At 37.2% G+C, this 15,989-nt stretch overlaps 4 non-coding genes across 4 annotated transcripts; all 4 read right to left on the bottom strand.

The window, feature by feature from the left end:
• Positions 1-1,700: 1,700 nt before the first annotated feature.
• Positions 1,701-1,773, bottom strand: TRNAK-UUU (transfer RNA lysine (anticodon UUU)). The gene has a single exon. It is a non-coding gene; the product is annotated as a tRNA-Lys (tRNA).
• Positions 1,774-9,917: 8,144 nt separating this feature from the next.
• TRNAK-UUU (transfer RNA lysine (anticodon UUU)) lies at positions 9,918-9,990 on the bottom strand. The gene has a single exon. It is a non-coding gene; the product is annotated as a tRNA-Lys (tRNA).
• A 1,972-nt stretch (positions 9,991-11,962) lies between these two features.
• On the bottom strand, positions 11,963-12,035 carry TRNAK-UUU (transfer RNA lysine (anticodon UUU)). The gene has a single exon. It is a non-coding gene; the product is annotated as a tRNA-Lys (tRNA).
• A 2,321-nt stretch (positions 12,036-14,356) lies between these two features.
• TRNAK-UUU (transfer RNA lysine (anticodon UUU)) lies at positions 14,357-14,429 on the bottom strand. The gene has a single exon. It is a non-coding gene; the product is annotated as a tRNA-Lys (tRNA).
• Between the last annotated feature and the right edge of the window lie 1,560 nt (positions 14,430-15,989).

The following is a 15,989-nucleotide window of genomic DNA, read 5'->3' as shown; positions in this document are numbered from 1 at the left end:
CACTTGCCCGAACAGGGACTTGAACCCTGGACCCTCAGATTAAAGTTCTGATGTTTTACCGACTCCAGGCTCTTCTGGAGTCTGTCGCAAACCTATAGAAAGTTCGTAATACAAGAACAAGTAAATTCAAATGGTGATAACTACTGTGCAATTACTAAAGTAGGAAAGTCTCTCTATCACTAAAAGTATGATATGAATAGCTTGACATTTAGTGTCTATTGATGAAATACATTTAATTTGCCTCTTGGTTGAAGGTGTACATTCTTAAACAGTTTGTGATTTTCCCACTCTGCACTATGTTCCATTTCACAAAAACACACATTGCTTAAAAGACACTCGCCCGAACAGGGACTTGAACCCTGGACCCTCAGATTAAAGTTCTGATGTTTTACCGACTCCAGGCTCTTCTGGAGTTTGTCGCAAACCTATAGAAAGTTCGTAATACTAAAACCAAGTAAATTCAAATGGTGACAACTACTGTGCAATTACTAAAGTAGGAAAATCTCTCTATCACTAAAAGTTTGATATGAATAGCTTGACATTTAGTGTCTATTGGTGAAATACATTTAATTTGCCTCTTGGTTGAAGGTGTACATTCTTAAACAGTTTGTGATTTTCCCACTCTGCACTATGTTCCATTTCACAAAATGACACATTGCTTAAAAGACACTCGCCCGAAAAGACCCTTGAACCCTGGACCCTCAGATTAAAAGTCAGACGCTCTACCGACTGAGCTATCCAGGCTCTTCTGTGATAGGTCGCAAAAATGCAGAAAGTTCGTAATACAAAAAACAAGTCATATCAAATGATGACAACTACTAGTTACTGTGCAATTACTAAAGTTGGAAAATCTCTCTATCACTAAAAGTATGAACTGAAAAGCTTGACATTTAGTGTCTCTTGATGAAATACATTTAATTTGCCTCTTGGTTGAAGGTGTACATTCTTAAACAGTTTGTGATTTTCCCACTCTGCACTATGTTCCATTTCACAAATTGACACATTGCTTAAAAGACACTCACCCGAACAGGGACTTGAACCCTGGACCCTCAGATTAAAAGTCTGATGCTCTATCGACTGAGCTATCCAGGGTCTTCTGTGATAGGTCGCAAAAATGCTGAAAGTTCGTAATACAAAAACAAGTCATTTCAAATGATGACAACTACTAGTTACTGTGCAATTACTAAAGTAGGAAAATCTCTCTATCACTAAAAGTATGAACTGAAAAGCTTGACATTTAGTGTCTCTTGATGAAATACATTTAATTTGCCTCTTGGTTGAAGGTGTACATTCTTAAACAGTTTGTGATTTTCCCACTCTGCACTATGTTCCATTTCACAAAAACGACACATTGCTTAAAAGACACTCGCCCGAACAGGGACTTGAACCCTGGACCCTCAGATTAAAGTTCTGATGTTTTACCGACTCCAGGCTCTTCTGGAGTCTGTCGCAAACCTATAGAAAGTTCGTAATACAAAAACAAGTAAATTCAAATGGTGATAACTACTGTGCAATTACTAAAGTAGGAAAGTCTCTCTATCACTAAAAGTATGATATGAATAGCTTGACATTTAGTGTCTATTGATGAAATACATTTAATTTGCCTCTTGGTTGAAGGTGTACATTCTTAAACAGTTTGTGATTTTCCCACTCTGCACTATGTTCCATTTCACAAAATGACACATTGCTTAAAAGACAATTGCCCGAACAGGGACTTGAACCCTGGACCCTCAGATTAAAAGTCTGATGCTCTACCGACTGAGCTATCCAGGCTCTTCTGTGATAGGTCGCAAAAATGCAGAAAGTTCGTAATACAAAAAACAAGTCATATCAAATGATGACAACTACTAGTTACTGTGCAATTACTAAAGTTGGAAAATCTCTCTATCACTAAAAGTATTATCTGAATAGCTTGACATTTAGTGTCTATTGATGAAATACATTTAATTTGCCTCTTGGTTGAAGGTGTACATTCTTAAACAGTTTGTGATTTTCCCACTCTGCACTATGTTCCATTTCACAAAAACGACACATTGCTTAAAAGACACTCGCCCGAACAGGGACTTGAACCCTGGACCCTCAGATTAAAGTTCTGATGTTTTACCGACTCCATGCTCTTCTGGAGTTTGTCGCAAACCTATAGAAAGTTCGTAATGCTAAAACCAAGTAAATTCAAATGGTGACAACTACTGTGCAATTACTAAAGTAGGAAAATCTCTCTATCACTAAAAGTTTGATATGAATAGCTTGACATTTAGTGTCTATTGGTGAAATACATTTCATTTGCCTCTTGGTTGAAGGTGTACATTCTTAAACAGTTTGTGATTTTCCCACTCTGCACTATGTTCCAATTCACAAAATGACACATTGCTTAAAAGACACTCGCCCGAACAGACCCTTGAACCCTGGACCCTCAGATTAAAAGTCAGATGCTCTACCGACTGAGCTATCCAGGCTCTTCTGTGATAGGTCGCAAAAATGCAGAAAGTTCGTAATACAAAAAACAAGTCATATCAAATGATGACAACTACTAGTTACTGTGCAATTACTAAAGTTGGAAAATCTCTCTATCACTAAAAGTATGAACTGAAAAGCTTGACATTTAGTGTCTCTTGATGAAATACATTTAATTTGCCTCTTGGTTGAAGGTGTACATTCTTAAACAGTTTGTGATTTTCCCACTCTGCACTATGTTCCATTTCACAAATTGACACATTGCTTAAAAGACACTCACCCGAACAGGGACTTGAACCCTGGACCCTCAGATTAAAAGTCTGATGCTCTATCGACTGAGCTATCCAGGGTCTTCTGTGATAGGTCGCAAAAATGCTGAAAGTTCGTAATACAAAAAACAAGTCATTTCAAATGATGACAACTACTAGTTACTGTGCAATTACTAAAGTAGGAAAATCTCTCTATCACTAAAAGTATGAACTGAAAAGCTTGACATTTAGTGTCTCTTGATGAAATACATTTAATTTGCCTCTTGGTTGAAGGTGTACATTCTTAAACAGTTTGTGATTTTCCCACTCTGCACTATGTTTCATTTCACAAAAACGACACATTGCTTAAAAGACACTCGCCCGAACAGGAACTTGAACCCTGGACCCTCAGATTAAAGTTCTGATGTTTTACCGACTCCAGGCTCTTCTGGAGTTTGTCGCAAACCTATAGAAAGTTCGTAATGCTAAAACCAAGTAAATTCAAATGGTGACAACTACTGTGCAATTACTAAAGTAGGAAAATCTCTCTATCACTAAAAGTTTGATATGAATAGCTTGACATTTAGTGTCTATTGGTGAAATACATTTAATTTGCCTCTTGGTTGAAGGTGTACATTCTTAAACAGTTTGTGATTTTCCCACTCTGCACTATGTTCCATTTCGCAAAATGACACATTGCTTAAAAGACACTCGCCCGAACAGACCCTCGAACCCTGGACCCTCAGATTAAAAGTCAGATGCTCTACCGACTGAGCTATCCAGGCTCTTCTGTGATAGGTCGCAAAAATGCAGAAAGTTCGTAATACAAAAAACAAGTCATATCAAATGATGACAACTACTAGTTACTGTGCAATTACTAAAGTAGGAAAATCTCTCTATCACTAAAAGTATGAACTGAAAAGCTTGACATTTAGTGTCTCTTGATGAAATACATTTAATTTGCCTCTTGGTTGAAGGTGTACATTCTTAAACAGTTTGTGATTTTCCCACTCTGCACTATGTTCCATTTCACAAATTGACACATTGCTTAAAAGACACTCACCCGAACAGGGACTTGAACCCTGGACCCTCAGATTAAAAGTCTGATGCTCTACCGACTGAGCTATCCATGGTCTTCTGTGATAGGTCGCAAAAATGCAGAAAGTTCGTAATACAAAAAACAAGTCATTTCAAATGATGACAACTACTAGTTACTGTGCAATTACTAAAGTTGGAAAATCTCTCTATCACTAAAAGTATGAACTGAAAAGCTTGACATTTAGTGTCTCTTGATGAAATACATTTAATTTGCCTCTTGGTTGAAGGTGTACATTCTTAAACAGTTTGTGATTTTCCCACTCTGCACTATGTTCCATTTCACAAAAACGACACATTGCTTAAAAGACACTCGCCCGAACAGGAACTTGAACCCTGGACCCTCAGATTAAAGTTCTGATGTTTTACCGACTCCAGGCTCTTCTAGAGTTTGTCGCAAACCTATAGAAAGTTCGTAATACTAAAACCAAGTAAATTCAAATGGTGACAACTACTGTGCAATTACTAAAGTAGGAAAATCTCTCTATCACTAAAAGTATGATATGAATAGCTTGACATTTAGTGTCTATTGGTGAAATACATTTAATTTGCCTCTTGGTTGAAGGTGTACATTCTTAAACAGTTTGTGATTTTCCCACTCTGCACTATGTTCCATTTCACAAAAATGACACATTGCTTAAAAGACACTTGCCCAAACAGAGACTTGAACCCTGGACCCTCAGATTAAAAGTCTGATGCTCTACCGTCTGAGCTATCCAGGCTCTTCTGTGATAGGTCGCAAAAATGCTGAAAGTTCGTAATACAAAAAACAAGTCATTTCAAATGATGACAACTACTAGTTACTGTGCAATTACTAAAGTAGGAAAATCTCTCTATCACTAAAAGTATGAACTGAAAAGCTTGACATTTAGTGTCTCTTAATGAAATACATTTAATTTGCCTCTTGGTTGAAGGTGTACATTCTTAAACAGTTTGTGATTTTCCCACTCTGCACTATGTTCCATTTCACAAAATGACACATTGCTTAAAAGACACTCGCCCGAAAAGACCCTTGAACCCTGGACCCTCAGATTAAAAGTCAGATGCTCTACCGACTGAGCTATCCAGGCTCTTCTGTGATAGGTCGCAAAAATGCTGAAAGTTCGTAATACAAAAAACAAGTCATATCAAATGATGACAACTACTAGTTACTGTGCAATTACTAAAGTTGGAAAATCTCTCTATCACTAAAAGTATGAACTGAAAAGCTTGACATTTAGTGTCTCTTAATGAAATACATTTAATTTGCCTCTTGGTTGAAGGTGTACATTCTTAAACAGTTTGTGATTTTCCCACTCTGCACTATGTTCCATTTCACAAAACCACACATTGCTTAAAAGACACTCGCCCGAACAGGGACTTGAACCCTGGACCCTCAGATTAAAGTTCTGATGTTTTACCGACTCCAGGCTCTTCTGGAGTTTGTCGCAAACCTATAGAAAGTTCGTAATACTAAAACCAAGTAAATTCAAATGGTGACAACTACTGTGCAATTACTAAAGTAGGAAAATCTCTCTATCACTAAAAGTTTGATATGAATAGCTTGACATTTAGTGTCTATTGGTGAAATACATTTAATTTGCCTCTTGGTTGAAGGTGTACATTCTTAAACAGTTTGTGATTTTCCCACTCTGCACTATGTTCCATTTCACAAAATGACACATTGCTTAAAAGACACTCACCCGAACAGGGACTTGAACCCTGGACCCTCAGATTAAAAGTCTGATGCTCTATCGACTGAGCTATCCAGGCTCTTCTGTGATAGGTCGCAAAAATGCAGAAAGTTCGTAATACAAAAAACAAGTCATATTAAATGATGACAACTACTAGTTACTGTGCAATTACTAAAGTAGGAAAATCTCTCTATCACTAAAAGTATGAACTGAAAAGCTTGACATTTAGTGTCTCTTGATGAAATACATTTAATTTGCCTCTTGGTTGAAGGTGTACATTCTTAAACAGTTTGTGATTTTCCCACTCTGCACTATGTTCCATTTCACAAAAACGACACATTGCTTAAAAGACACTCGCCCGAACAGGAACTTGAACCCTGGACCCTCAGATTAAAGTTCTGATGTTTTACCGACTCCAGGCCCTTCTGGAGTTTGTCGCAAACCTATAGAAAGTTCGTCATGCTAAAACCAAGTAAATTCAAATGGTGACAACTACTGTGCAATTACTAAAGTAGGAAAATCTCTCTATCACTAAAAGTTTGATATGAATAGCTTGACATTTAGTGTCTATTGGTGAAATACATTTAATTTGCCTCTTGGTTGAAGGTGTACATTCTTAAACAGTTTGTGATTTTCCCACTCTGCACTATGTTCCATTTCACAAAATGACACATTGCTTAAAAGACACTCGCCCGAACAGACCCTTGAACCCTGGACCCTCAGATTAAAAGTCAGATGCTCTACCGACTGAGCTATCCAGGCTCTTCTGTGATAGGTCGCAAAAATGCTGAAAGTTCGTAATACAAAAAACAAGTCATTTCAAATGATGACAACTACTAGTTACTGTGCAATTACTAAAGTAGGAAAATCTCTCTATCACTAAAAGTATGAACTGAAAAGCTTGACATTTAGTGTCTCTTGATGAAATACATTTAATTTGCCTCTTGGTTGAAGGTGTACATTCTTAAACAGTTTGTGATTTTCCCACTCTGCACTATGTTCCATTTCACAAAAACGACACATTGCTTAAAAGACACTCGCCCGAACAGGGACTTGAACCCTGGACCCTCAGATTAAAGTTCTGATGTTTTACCGACTCCAGGCTCTTCTGGAGTCTGTCGCAAACCTATAGAAAGTTCGTAATACAAAAACAAGTAAATTCAAATGGTGATAACTACTGTGCAATTACTAAAGTAGGAAAGTCTCTCTATCACTAAAAGTATGATATGAATAGCTTGACATTTAGTGTCTATTGATGAAATACATTTAATTTGCCTCTTGGTTGAAGGTGTACATTCTTAAACAGTTTGTGATTTTCCCACTCTGCACTATGTTCCATTTCACAAAATGACACATTGCTTAAAATACACTCGCCCGAAAAGACCCTTGAACCCTGGACCCTCAGATTAAAAGTCAGATGCTCTACCGACTGAGCTATCCAGGCTCTTCTGTGATAGGTCGCAAAAATGCTGAAAGTTCGTAATACAAAAAACAAGTCATATCAAATGATGACAACTACTAGTTACTGTGCAATTACTAAAGTTGGAAAATCTCTCTATCACTAAAAGTATGAACTGAAAAGCTTGACATTTAGTGTCTCTTAATGAAATACATTTAATTTGCCTCTTGGTTGAAGGTGTACATTCTTAAACAGTTTGTGATTTTCCCACTCTGCACTATGTTCCATTTCACAAAACCACACATTGCTTAAAAGACACTCGCCCGAACAGGGACTTGAACCCTGGACCCTCAGATTAAAGTTCTGATGTTTTACCGACTCCAGGCTCTTCTGGAGTTTGTCGCAAACCTATAGAAAGTTCGTAATACTAAAACCAAGTAAATTCAAATGGTGACAACTACTGTGCAATTACTAAAGTAGGAAAATCTCTCTATCACTAAAAGTTTGATATGAATAGCTTGACATTTAGTGTCTATTGGTGAAATACATTTAATTTGCCTCTTGGTTGAAGGTGTACATTCTTAAACAGTTTGTGATTTTCCCACTCTGCACTATGTTCCATTTCACAAAATGACACATTGCTTAAAAGACACTCACCCGAACAGGGACTTGAACCCTGGACCCTCAGATTAAAAGTCTGATGCTCTATCGACTGAGCTATCCAGGCTCTTCTGTGATAGGTCGCAAAAATGCAGAAAGTTCGTAATACAAAAAACAAGTCATATCAAATGATGACAACTACTAGTTACTGTGCAATTACTAAAGTAGGAAAATCTCTCTATCACTAAAAGTATGAACTGAAAAGCTTGACATTTAGTGTCTCTTGATGAAATACATTTAATTTGCCTCTTGGTTGAAGGTGTACATTCTTAAACAGTTTGTGATTTTCCCACTCTGCACTATGTTCCATTTCACAAAAACGACACATTGCTTAAAAGACACTCGCCCGAACAGGAACTTGAACCCTGGACCCTCAGATTAAAGTTCTGATGTTTTACCGACTCCAGGCCCTTCTGGAGTTTGTCGCAAACCTATAGAAAGTTCGTCATGCTAAAACCAAGTAAATTCAAATGGTGACAACTACTGTGCAATTACTAAAGTAGGAAAATCTCTCTATCACTAAAAGTTTGATATGAATAGCTTGACATTTAGTGTCTATTGGTGAAATACATTTAATTTGCCTCTTGGTTGAAGGTGTACATTCTTAAACAGTTTGTGATTTTCCCACTCTGCACTATGTTCCATTTCACAAAATGACACATTGCTTAAAAGACACTCGCCCGAACAGACCCTTGAACCCTGGACCCTCAGATTAAAAGTCAGATGCTCTACCGACTGAGCTATCCAGGCTCTTCTGTGATAGGTCGCAAAAATGCTGAAAGTTCGTAATACAAAAAACAAGTCATTTCAAATGATGACAACTACTAGTTACTGTGCAATTACTAAAGTAGGAAAATCTCTCTATCACTAAAAGTATGAACTGAAAAGCTTGACATTTAGTGTCTCTTGATGAAATACATTTAATTTGCCTCTTGGTTGAAGGTGTACATTCTTAAACAGTTTGTGATTTTCCCACTCTGCACTATGTTCCATTTCACAAAAACGACACATTGCTTAAAAGACACTCGCCCGAACAGGGACTTGAACCCTGGACCCTCAGATTAAAGTTCTGATGTTTTACCGACTCCAGGCTCTTCTGGAGTCTGTCGCAAACCTATAGAAAGTTCGTAATACAAAAACAAGTAAATTCAAATGGTGATAACTACTGTGCAATTACTAAAGTAGGAAAGTCTCTCTATCACTAAAAGTATGATATGAATAGCTTGACATTTAGTGTCTATTGATGAAATACATTTAATTTGCCTCTTGGTTGAAGGTGTACATTCTTAAACAGTTTGTGATTTTCCCACTCTGCACTATGTTCCATTTCACAAAATGACACATTGCTTAAAAGACAATCGCCCGAAAAGGGACTTGAACCCTGGACCCTCAGATTAAAAGTCTGATGCTCTACCGACTGAGATATCCAGGCTCTTCTGTGAGAGTTCGCAAAAATGCAGAAGTTCGTAATACAAAAAACAAGTCATTTCAAATGATGACAACTAGTAGTTACTGTGCAATTACTAAAGTAGGAAAATCTCTCTATCACTAAAAGTATGAACTGAAAAGCTTGACATTTAGTGTCTCTTGATGAAATACATTTAATTTGCCTCTTGGTTGAAGGTGTACATTCTTAAACAGTTTGTGATTTTCCCACTCTGCACTATGTTCCATTTCACAAAAACACACATTGCTTAAAAGACACTCGCCCGAACAGGGACTTGAACCCTGGACCCTCAGATTAAAGTTCTGATGTTTTACCGACTCCAGGCTCTTCTGGAGTTTGTCGCAAACCTATAGAAAGTTCGTAATACTAAAACCAAGTAAATTCAAATGGTGACAACTATTGTGCAATTACTAAAGTAGGAAAATCTCTCTATCACTAAAAGTTTGATATGAATAGCTTGACATTTAGTGTCTATTGGTGAAATACATTTAATTTGCCTCTTGGTTGAAGGTGTACATTCTTAAACAGTTTGTGATTTTCCCACTCTGCACTATGTTCCATTTCACAAAATGACACATTGCTTAAAAGACACTCGCCCGAAAAGACCCTTGAACCCTGGACCCTCAGATTAAAAGTCAGATGCTCTACCGACTGAGCTATCCAGGCTCTTCTGTGATAGGTCGCAAAAATGCTGAAAGTTCGTAATACAAAAAACAAGTCATATCAAATGATGACAACTACTAGTTACTGTGCAATTACTAAAGTTGGAAAATCTCTCTATCACTAAAAGTATGAACTGAAAAGCTTGACATTTAGTGTCTCTTAATGAAATACATTTAATTTGCCTCTTGGTTGAAGGTGTACATTCTTAAACAGTTTGTGATTTTCCCACTCTGCACTATGTTCCATTTCACAAAATGACACATTGCTTAAAAGACAATCGCCCGAACAGGGACTTGAACCCTGGACCCTCAGATTAAAAGTCTGATGCTCTACCGACTGAGCTATCCAGGCTCTTCTGTGAGAGTTCGCAAAAATGCAGAAGTTCGTAATACAAAAAACAAGTCATTTCAAATGATGACAACTAGTAGTTACTGTGCAATTACTAAAGTAGGAAAATCTCTCTATCACTAAAAGTATGAACTGAAAAGCTTGACATTTAGTGTCTCTTGATGAAATACATTTAATTTGCCTCTTGGTTGAAGGTGTACATTCTTAAACAGTTTGTGATTTTCCCACTCTGCACTATGTTCCATTTCACAAAAACACACATTGCTTAAAAGACACTCGCCCGAACAGGGACTTGAACCCTGGACCCTCAGATTAAAGTTCTGATGTTTTACCGACTCCAGGCTCTTCTGGAGTTTGTCGCAAACCTATAGAAAGTTCGTAATACTAAAACCAAGTAAATTCAAATGGTGACAACTACTGTGCAATTACTAAAGTAGGAAAATCTCTCTATCACTAAAAGTTTGATATGAATAGCTTGACATTTAGTGTCTATTGGTGAAATACATTTAATTTGCCTCTTGGTTGAAGGTGTACATTCTTAAACAGTTTGTGATTTTCCCACTCTGCACTATGTTCCATTTCACAAAATGACACATTGCTTAAAAGACACTCGCCCGAAAAGACCCTTGAACCCTGGACCCTCAGATTAAAAGTCAGATGCTCTACCGACTGAGCTATCCAGGCTCTTCTGTGATAGGTCGCAAAAATGCTGAAAGTTCGTAATACAAAAAACAAGTCATATCAAATGATGACAACTACTAGTTACTGTGCAATTACTAAAGTTGGAAAATCTCTCTATCACTAAAAGTATGAACTGAAAAGCTTGACATTTAGTGTCTCTTGATGAAATACATTTAATTTGCCTCTTGGTTGAAGGTGTACATTCTTAAACAGTTTGTGATTTTCCCACTCTGCACTATGTTCCATTTCACAAATTGACACATTGCTTAAAAGACACTCACCCGAACAGGGACTTGAACCCTGGACCCTCAGATTAAAAGTCTGATGCTCTATCGACTGAGCTATCCAGGGTCTTCTGTGATAGGTCGCAAAAATGCTGAAAGTTCGTAATACAAAAAACAAGTCATTTCAAATGATGACAACTACCAGTTACTGTGCAATTACTAAAGTAGGAAAATCTCTCTATCACTAAAAGTATGAACTGAAAAGCTTGACATTTAGTGTCTCTTGATGAAATACATTTAATTTGCCTCTTGGTTGAAGGTGTACATTCTTAAACAGTTTGTGATTTTCCCACTCTGCACTATGTTCCATTTCACAAAAACGACACATTGCTTAAAAGACACTTGCCCGAACAGGGACTTGAACCCTGGACCCTCAGATTAAAGTTCTGATGTTTTACCGACTCCAGGCTCTTCTGGAGTCTGTCGCAAACCTATAGAAAGTTCGTAATACAAAAACAAGTAAATTCAAATGGTGATAACTACTGTGCAATTACTAAAGTAGGAAAGTCTCTCTATCACTAAAAGTATGATATGAATAGCTTGACATTTAGTGTCTATTGATGAAATACATTTAATTTGCCTCTTGGTTGAAGGTGTACATTCTTAAACAGTTTGTGATTTTCCCACTCTGCACTATGTTCCATTTCACAAAAACACACATTGCTTAAAAGACACTCGCCCGAACAGGGACTTGAACCCTGGACCCTCAGATTAAAGTTCTGATGTTTTACCGACTCCAGGCTCTTCTGGAGTTTGTCGCAAACCTATAGAAAGTTCGTAATACTAAAACCAAGTAAATTCAAATGGTGACAACTACTGTGCAATTACTAAAGTAGGAAAATCTCTCTATCACTAAAAGTTTGATATGAATAGCTTGACATTTAGTGTCTATTGGTGAAATACATTTAATTTGCCTCTTGGTTGAAGGTGTACATTCTTAAACAGTTTGTGATTTTCCCACTCTGCACTATGTTCCATTTCACAAAATGACACATTGCTTAAAAGACAATCGCCCGAACAGGGACTTGAACCCTGGACCCTCAGATTAAAAGTCTGATGCTCTACCGACTGAGCTATCCAGGCTCTTCTGTGATAGGTCGCAAAAATGCAGAAAGTTCGTAATACAAAAAACAAGTCATATCAAATGATGACAACTACTAGTTACTGTGCAATTACTAAAGTAGGAAAATCTCTCTATCACTAAAAGTATGAACTGAAAAGCTTGACATTTAGTGTCTCTTGATGAAATACATTTAATTTGCCTCTTGGTTGAAGGTGTACATTCTTAAACAGTTTGTGATTTTCCCACTCTGCACTATGTTCCATTTCACAAAAACGACACATTGCTTAAAAGACACTCGCCCGAACAGGAACTTGAACCCTGGACCCTCAGATTAAAGTTCTGATGTTTTACCGACTCCAGGCCCTTCTGGAGTTTGTCGCAAACCTATAGAAAGTTCGTCATGCTAAAACCAAGTAAATTCAAATGGTGACAACTACTGTGCAATTACTAAAGTAGGAAAATCTCTCTATCACTAAAAGTTTGATATGAATAGCTTGACATTTAGTGTCTATTGGTGAAATACATTTAATTTGCCTCTTGGTTGAAGGTGTACATTCTTAAACAGTTTGTGATTTTCCCACTCTGCACTATGTTCCATTTCACAAAATGACACATTGCTTAAAAGACACTCGCCCGAACAGACCCTTGAACCCTGGACCCTCAGATTAAAAGTCAGATGCTCTACCGACTGAGCTATCCAGGCTCTTCTGTGATAGGTCGCAAAAATGCTGAAAGTTCGTAATACAAAAAACAAGTCATTTCAAATGATGACAACTACTAGTTACTGTGCAATTACTAAAGTAGGAAAATCTCTCTATCACTAAAAGTATGAACTGAAAAGCTTGACATTTAGTGTCTCTTGATGAAATACATTTAATTTGCCTCTTGGTTGAAGGTGTACATTCTTAAACAGTTTGTGATTTTCCCACTCTGCACTATGTTCCATTTCACAAAAACGACACATTGCTTAAAAGACACTCGCCCGAACAGGGACTTGAACCCTGGACCCTCAGATTAAAGTTCTGATGTTTTACCGACTCCAGGCTCTTCTGGAGTCTGTCGCAAACCTATAGAAAGTTCGTAATACAAAAACAAGTAAATTCAAATGGTGATAACTACTGTGCAATTACTAAAGTAGGAAAGTCTCTCTATCACTAAAAGTATGATATGAATAGCTTGACATTTAGTGTCTATTGATGAAATACATTTAATTTGCCTCTTGGTTGAAGGTGTACATTCTTAAACAGTTTGTGATTTTCCCACTCTGCACTATGTTCCATTTCACAAAATGACACATTGCTTAAAAGACAATCGCCCGAAAAGGGACTTGAACCCTGGACCCTCAGATTAAAAGTCTGATGCTCTACCGACTGAGATATCCAGGCTCTTCTGTGAGAGTTCGCAAAAATGCAGAAGTTCGTAATACAAAAAACAAGTCATTTCAAATGATGACAACTAGTAGTTACTGTGCAATTACTAAAGTAGGAAAATCTCTCTATCACTAAAAGTATGAACTGAAAAGCTTGACATTTAGTGTCTCTTGATGAAATACATTTAATTTGCCTCTTGGTTGAAGGTGTACATTCTTAAACAGTTTGTGATTTTCCCACTCTGCACTATGTTCCATTTCACAAAAACACACATTGCTTAAAAGACACTCGCCCGAACAGGGACTTGAACCCTGGACCCTCAGATTAAAGTTCTGATGTTTTACCAACTCCAGGCTCTTCTGGAGTTTGTCGCAAACCTATAGAAAGTTCGTAATACTAAAACCAAGTAAATTCAAATGGTGACAACTATTGTGCAATTACTAAAGTAGGAAAATCTCTCTATCACTAAAAGTTTGATATGAATAGCTTGACATTTAGTGTCTATTGGTGAAATACATTTAATTTGCCTCTTGGTTGAAGGTGTACATTCTTAAACAGTTTGTGATTTTCCCACTCTGCACTATGTTCCATTTCACAAAATGACACATTGCTTAAAAGACACTCGCCCGAAAAGACCCTTGAACCCTGGACCCTCAGATTAAAAGTCAGATGCTCTACCGACTGAGCTATCCAGGCTCTTCTGTGATAGGTCGCAAAAATGCTGAAAGTTCGTAATACAAAAAACAAGTCATATCAAATGATGACAACTACTAGTTACTGTGCAATTACTAAAGTTGGAAAATCTCTCTATCACTAAAAGTATGAACTGAAAAGCTTGACATTTAGTGTCTCTTAATGAAATACATTTAATTTGCCTCTTGGTTGAAGGTGTACATTCTTAAACAGTTTGTGATTTTCCCACTCTGCACTATGTTCCATTTCACAAAATGACACATTGCTTAAAAGACAATCGCCCGAACAGGGACTTGAACCCTGGACCCTCAGATTAAAAGTCTGATGCTCTACCGACTGAGCTATCCAGGCTCTTCTGTGAGAGTTCGCAAAAATGCAGAAGTTCGTAATACAAAAAACAAGTCATTTCAAATGATGACAACTAGTAGTTACTGTGCAATTACTAAAGTAGGAAAATCTCTCTATCACTAAAAGTATGAACTGAAAAGCTTGACATTTAGTGTCTCTTGATGAAATACATTTAATTTGCCTCTTGGTTGAAGGTGTACATTCTTAAACAGTTTGTGATTTTCCCACTCTGCACTATGTTCCATTTCACAAAAACACACATTGCTTAAAAGACACTCGCCCGAACAGGGACTTGAACCCTGGACCCTCAGATTAAAGTTCTGATGTTTTACCGACTCCAGGCTCTTCTGGAGTTTGTCGCAAACCTATAGAAAGTTCGTAATACTAAAACCAAGTAAATTCAAATGGTGACAACTACTGTGCAATTACTAAAGTAGGAAAATCTCTCTATCACTAAAAGTTTGATATGAATAGCTTGACATTTAGTGTCTATTGGTGAAATACATTTAATTTGCCTCTTGGTTGAAGGTGTACATTCTTAAACAGTTTGTGATTTTCCCACTCTGCACTATGTTCCATTTCACAAAATGACACATTGCTTAAAAGACACTCGCCCGAAAAGACCCTTGAACCCTGGACCCTCAGATTAAAAGTCAGATGCTCTACCGACTGAGCTATCCAGGCTCTTCTGTGATAGGTCGCAAAAATGCTGAAAGTTCGTAATACAAAAAACAAGTCATATCAAATGATGACAACTACTAGTTACTGTGCAATTACTAAAGTTGGAAAATCTCTCTATCACTAAAAGTATGAACTGAAAAGCTTGACATTTAGTGTCTCTTGATGAAATACATTTAATTTGCCTCTTGGTTGAAGGTGTACATTCTTAAACAGTTTGTGATTTTCCCACTCTGCACTATGTTCCATTTCACAAATTGACACATTGCTTAAAAGACACTCACCCGAACAGGGACTTGAACCCTGGACCCTCAGATTAAAAGTCTGATGCTCTATCGACTGAGCTATCCAGGGTCTTCTGTGATAGGTCGCAAAAATGCTGAAAGTTCGTAATACAAAAAACAAGTCATTTCAAATGATGACAACTACCAGTTACTGTGCAATTACTAAAGTAGGAAAATCTCTCTATCACTAAAAGTATGAACTGAAAAGCTTGACATTTAGTGTCTCTTGATGAAATACATTTAATTTGCCTCTTGGTTGAAGGTGTACATTCTTAAACAGTTTGTGATTTTCCCACTCTGCACTATGTTCCATTTCACAAAAACGACACATTGCTTAAAAGACACTTGCCCGAACAGGGACTTGAACCCTGGACCCTCAGATTAAAGTTCTGATGTTTTACCGACTCCAGGCTCTTCTGGAGTCTGTCGCAAACCTATAGAAAGTTCGTAATACAAAAACAAGTAAATTCAAATGGTGATAACTACTGTGCAATTACTAAAGTAGGAAAGTCTCTCTATCACTAAAAGTATGATATGAATAGCTTGACATTTAGTGTCTATTGATGAAATACATTTAATTTGCCTCTTGGTTGAAGGTGTA

This window comes from Taudactylus pleione, unplaced genomic scaffold (assembly GCF_031769625.1).
Source record: "Taudactylus pleione unplaced genomic scaffold, aTauple2 ptg000454l, whole genome shotgun sequence".
NCBI lineage: Eukaryota > Metazoa > Chordata > Amphibia > Anura > Myobatrachidae > Taudactylus > Taudactylus pleione.
This window is presented reverse-complemented; position numbering and strand designations above follow the sequence as displayed.